Source organism: Myotis myotis, unplaced genomic scaffold (genome assembly GCF_014108235.1).
Source record: "Myotis myotis isolate mMyoMyo1 unplaced genomic scaffold, mMyoMyo1.p scaffold_m19_p_7, whole genome shotgun sequence".
NCBI classification, from domain to species: domain Eukaryota; kingdom Metazoa; phylum Chordata; class Mammalia; order Chiroptera; family Vespertilionidae; genus Myotis; species Myotis myotis.
The window spans coordinates 64,190,581-64,196,794 of record NW_023416379.1 but is presented as its reverse complement, the minus strand read 5'-3'; positions in this window follow the sequence as shown (position 1 = coordinate 64,196,794).

The following is a 6,214-nucleotide window of genomic DNA, read 5'->3' as shown; positions in this document are numbered from 1 at the left end:
TTAAAAAATAAATAAATAGTATTTTGTTCGGGGGTTCTTTTAAGTGATTATACTTCACCTACTTTGAAATGAAACAGTAAAAGGATTTCATGGCAATGAAATATGCAACAGCTGTTCCTTACATTTTAGCCTATAGCCCCATGCTAAAATAAATCCTAGGAAAATTTCATTTCCATGACCAATGATACTCTCCACCTTTCCCTTACAGTTCTGTGTACAGCTTCCTGTATTCCATATATGATAGTTACTTTTATTAACATTTAGTATTTAGGTAGGTATTTATATTTGTGTATAATTAGGCCTTCACCATCTCATCTTACATTATTCGTGCAGTAATAGTTAACTAAGAAGATTAATAAGGAAATAAAGGTAAAAGTAGAGATTAATTAATTAGGAAATACAGAGTTCAGCCTGGCTAGCGTGGCTCAGTAGTTGAGCATTGACCTATGAACCAGGAGGTCACAATTAAATACCCGGTCAGGGCACATGCCCGGGTTGCAGACTTGATCCCCAGTGTGGGATGTGCAGGAGGCAGCTGATCAATGATTCTCATCACTGATGTTTCTCTTTTTCCCTCTCTCCCTATTTCTCCCTCTCTGAAATCAATAAAAATATATTAATTTTTTTAAAGAAAATACAGAGTTCATTGAAAGCCAACACCTGATTCTTTAGTAAGAACCATCAAATAGATACGTTTCTGATAAGTCTGAGTGGGGAGGGAAGAACAGCTCTTCCCACTCTAACTACCTTAGGAATATGGAGGCAAAAAATTTTAAGAACGGTGTATAACACTATGTCAACAAATATGAATTCATAAGCTTGACTATACTTTCCTAAGTTACCAAAATTAACTCAGGTAGTTAAGCTCAATAGATAAAACAGAAGAAACATGAAAGGTAATTAGAGTCCTTCAACAGGAGGGTAAATTCTACAAACCAGAACATTAAAAAAGATTTTTTCAAAGCTCATTCTATAAAGTTAGCATAACTGGTATCAAAACTGAAAAATAGCACAAAATCAAACCATTCTCCCTTCTGTACATAAATCTAGACGATAACAGCAATCTGAATACTGTAATGGAATAAAATGCAAACCCTAGGAAGGATGAGGTAGTTCTATCCACACAGATGTAAAGCCCAGGAAACAAATCAATCCAACACACTCTACCACCACTATCACCACACAAGCACTCAGCCTGTTGCCCTGTCCTCTCCATAGAATTTGATTAATAGTCAATGGTTATGTCACTTTGACTTCAATACTTATGGCTGAACAATATTCTCAAATCAGACTGATTTCTTTTGCACACATTCATTTTTTTTCCTGCAGTAGCTTAGATTTTTTTGTTTGCCTAGTTCTCTATCATTCATTGTCCCCCAAACTCTCCTCCAGATGTCTAACTTTTCTCTTAGATACGTTCAAATATAGTAGGTTAAGATACATAAAATACAAAAATCAGAAGACTTGACAAATTCAACTACATTCAAAATTTAAAAACTTGACCCTAGCTGGTTTGGCTCAGTGGATAGAGCGTCGGCCTGTGGACCGAAGGATCTAGGGTTCGATTCCAGTCAAGGGCACATACCTCGGTTGCAGGTTCCTCTCTGGCCCCGGCCCTGGTCAGGGCTTGTGCAGGAGGCAACCAATCAATGAGTTTCTCTCACATCAATATTTCTGTCTTCCCCTCTCTCTAAAAAGCAATGGAAAAAATATCAGGTGATTAAAAAAAATTTTTTTAACTTAGTCCTGGCTGGGTATCTCGGCTGGAGTGTCGTCCTGATACACCAAGGTTGCAGGTTCCATCCCAGATCAGGGCACATACAAGAATCAACCAATGAATGCATAAATAAGTGAAACAACAAATCAATGTTTCTCTCTTTCCCTTCCTTTCTCTAAAAAAATCAATTAGAATTTTTAAAAATTTAAACCTTGTTTACTAAAAGAAAGAAACCAAAAATGGTAGACTTTCCACACAGTGGAAGAAGTTATTCATTGTGTAGACAACCAACCAAACGTAAGTACTGTCATGCACCGCTTAACAACGAGGATATGTTCGGAGAAATGCATCATTAGGCAATTTTGTCATTGTGCGAACATGACAGACTGCAGTTAGAGAAACCTAAATGGTGTAGTCTACTGCACACGAAGGCTATATGATATAGCTTGTTGCTCCTAGATTACAGACCTGTACAGCATATTGCTGTACTGAATACTGTAGCACAATGGTAAATATTCGTATATTTAAACATACATAAACATAAAAATACAGTATAAAAGATAAAAATGGCACAACCCCAACATAGCACTGACCCTAAATGGAGCTTGCAGGCCTGGAAGTTGCTCTGGGTGAGTCAGTGAGTGGTGAGTGAATATAAAGGCCTTAGACATTGCTGTGCACTACTGTAGACTTTATAAACATTATACACTTAGGCTACACTAAATTTATAAAATGAGATTAAATCAGTAACAAGAGAAAATGATGCAATCAAGAGACACGGTAAACATGAGAGGAGGCTGCTGCCAATGTAACAATGTACTGTTTTATAGCAAACTGTTTTTTTAATGTTGTTATTGACTTTAGAGAAAGAGGAAGGAGAGGGATAGAGAGATAGAAGCATCAATGAGAGAGAGGCATCGATTGGCTGCCTCCTGCACGTCCCCTATTAGGAATCTAGCCTGCAACCTGGGCATGTGCCCTGACTGGGAATAGAACCGTAGCCTCCAAGTTCACAGGTCAACACTCAACCACCGAGCTACACCAGCTGGGCACAGAAAACTATTAAAAATTTTTAAATTTACTTTTAGACAGAAGGAGAGAGAGAAATATTGATATGAGAGAAAATATCAACCGACTCCTGCACGCCCCCTACTGGGGATTGAACCTGCAACATGGGCATGTGCCTCAACTGGAAATCAAACCGGTAATCTTTTGGTGCATGGGACAAGACCCAACTAACTGAGCCACACTGTCCAGGGCACAAACTATTTTTTGTATAGGTAGAAATAGTAACACTCTAAAATAATGATAAAAAGTGTAGAATAGTAAATATGTAAATCAGTAAGTCATTTATTATCATCAAATATTAAGTACTGTATATAACTGCATGTGTGATTTGACTTAGGTTTGTTTACATGAGCATCACCTTAAACACATGAGTAATGTGTTGTGCTATGATGTAACCATGGCTATGTCTCTAGTTGATAAGAATTTTTCAGCTCTATTATAATCTTATGGGATCACCATCATATATGTGGTCTGTCACTATATGGCACATGACTGTATCTAAAATACATTTTTAAAGTTCTAGAAAACAATAAAATAGCCAAAAAGAAAATATGCAAAATATAGGAACCGAAAAAAGTGAACAAACAGCAGCTGTCACTAAAAATTCCCAAGTTATTCTGTCTTGAGGTTAAAGGCTACCTGAGCACAGAGAATAGGTGAAATTTTACTCCACACCTGTTTCTTTTAGTTTTGTACCATGTGTATTTATTGCCTTTTCTGAAATATATATAAAAGTGCTACTTTAAAAAAATATTACATGTTTTATATTTAGCCACATGTATTAATTTAGCCAATATTTTCCTATAACATTATGAATTTCCTGAGACATGTAAAGACAATGTAGAATTTATTTTTTCATTTCCTTCTTAAATATCCTAATATTTAGGATAGGACACTACTTCCAAATATATTTGTATGTTGAACAAAGCCCACCAGTTTTATGGAGGCAATGGCCATTTCTAATATTGTCTCTTGCAACCTTCCACATATTTGAGCTTGGTGAAAAGTGGTGTTCAGTAAGGGCTTAATGAATGAAGGTGATAGATAACTATATATTTTGTCTTTATCATTCCAATCTGGTAAAGCTTTCAGATTTTAAATACTCCTTTTGCTTTGTATTCCTTGACTAATTTCTTTCCCAAAAAATTAATCCTTTAATATTAATTAGTTTAAGACAAATAGAGCAGAATAATTGTTTATTCATTTTTAGCCATCATTACGGTGACAAATTTCAAACATTTAAGAAATATATATTTTTATTGATTTCAGAGAGGAAGGGAGAGGGAGAGATAGAAACATCAATGATGAGAGAGAATCATTGATCGGCTGCTTCCTGCACACCCTCTACTTGGGATTGAGTTTTCAACCTGGGCATGTGCCCATGGCTGGAATTGAACCTGGGGACCCTTCAGTCCACAGGCCAACGCTCTATCCACTGAGCCAAACCAGCTAGGACCAAACATTTCAATTATAGTCACTCTAATTCTTCTCTTTTTAAAAATATCACATGATCTCCACTTACATGTGGAATCTAATGAACAAAATAAACTGGTGAACAAACATGGTCAGAGTCAAGGAAGCATGGAATAGACTGACAGATCTCAAAGGGAAGGGGTGGGAGGTGGGTTGTTGGGAAGAGATTAACCAAAGAACTTATCTATCCTATATAATAAAAGCCTAATATGCTAAGTGTCCAACCATTCGACCAGTTTCTGTGACACACACTGACCACCAGGGGCAGATGCTCTGATTGGTAGATTAGCTTGCTGCTGGGGTCTGGCTGATCGGGATTGGGCAAGACAAGCCAGACACGCCCTGGAGCCCTCTCGGGGTCCCTCCCCAGCCCCAATCGTGCACTGGCAGGGTCCCTCGGCCTGGCCTGCACCCTCTTGCAATCCAGGACCTCTTGGGGCATGTTGGAGAGCCGGTTTTGGCCCGATCCCCGCAGGCCAGGACTAGGGACCCCACTGGTGCATGAATCCATGCACCAGGCCTCTAGTCTATATATAAAAGGCTAAATGACCAACTATCCGTCTGTCCGACTGGCCGGTACATATGACATGCATTGGCAATCCTATATAATAAAAGGGTAATACCCAAATTGACCCTAACAGCAGAACGACTGGGAATGACTGGTCACTATGACACACACTGACCACCAGGGGGCAGACGTTCAATGCAGGAGCTGCCCCCTGGTGGTCAGTGCGCTCCCACAGGGGGAGCGCTCAGCCACAAGCCAGGCTGACGGCTGCCAGCACAGCGGTGGTGGCAGAAGCCTCTCCCGCCTCCTCAGCAGCACGAAGGATGTCCGACTGCAGCTTAGGACTACTCCCCGCTGGCAAGTGGACGTCCCTTGAGGGCTCCCGGGCTCCCAGAGGGATGTCTGACTGCCAGCTTAGGCCCGATCCCCCCCGGGGAGCGGGCCTAAGCCAGCAGGTGGACATCCCCCGAGGGGTCCCAGGCTGCGAGAGGGCACAGGCTGGGCTGAGAGACCCCCCAAGTGCACATTTTTGTGCACCGGGCCTCTAGTTTAAAAATAAACATTGACTCGCACATGCACAATACATATAAAGCTCTCACTGGTGCCAACTGCACAAGTGCTGTAATTTTATAATACTACTAGAAGCCCGGTGCATGAAATTCGTGTACTCGGGGCGTCCCTCAGCCCGGCCTGTGCCCTCTCGCAGTCTGGGAGTGGGCAGACATCCCCCGAAGGGTCCTTAGTGCTGCTGCGGAGGCGGGAGAGGCTCCTGCAGCTGCCGCTGTGCTCACCAGCCATGAACCCAGCTTCTGGCTGACAGGCACTCCCCCTGTGGGAACACACTGACCACCAGAGGGCAGCTCCTGTGTTGAGTATCTGCCCCCTGGTGGTCAGTGCACATCATAGCGACCAGTCGTTCTGCCGTTCAGTCGATTTGAATATTAGCCTTTTATTATATAGGATATTAAATATACTTTTTTTTAAAATATATTTTATTGAATTTTTTACAGAGAGGTAGGGAAAGGATAGAGAGCTAGAAGCATCGATGAGAGAGAAACATCCATCAGCTGCCTCCTGCACACCCCCCATTGGGGATGTGCCCACAACCAAGGCACATGCCCTTGACTGGGATCGAACCCGGGACCCTTCAGTCCGCAGTCCAACGCTCTCTCCACTGAGCCAAACCGGTCAGGGCTAAATATACTATTTTGATATGTAATTTTTTGCAGTAATGTAATTACCACACAAATCTTTCTTCTAATTAATTTCCTTTCAATGTGCAGCATGAATCTGTGCACCTGGCTGCTAGTATGCACATATGCATAGCTCATGGACACAGACAACAGTGTGGTGAAGGCCTGGGGTGGGGCAGTAGCTGGGTGGAGGGGGACAAAAGGGAAGAAAATGGGGGATATTGGTAATGCTCTCAACAATAAAAATAAGTTAAA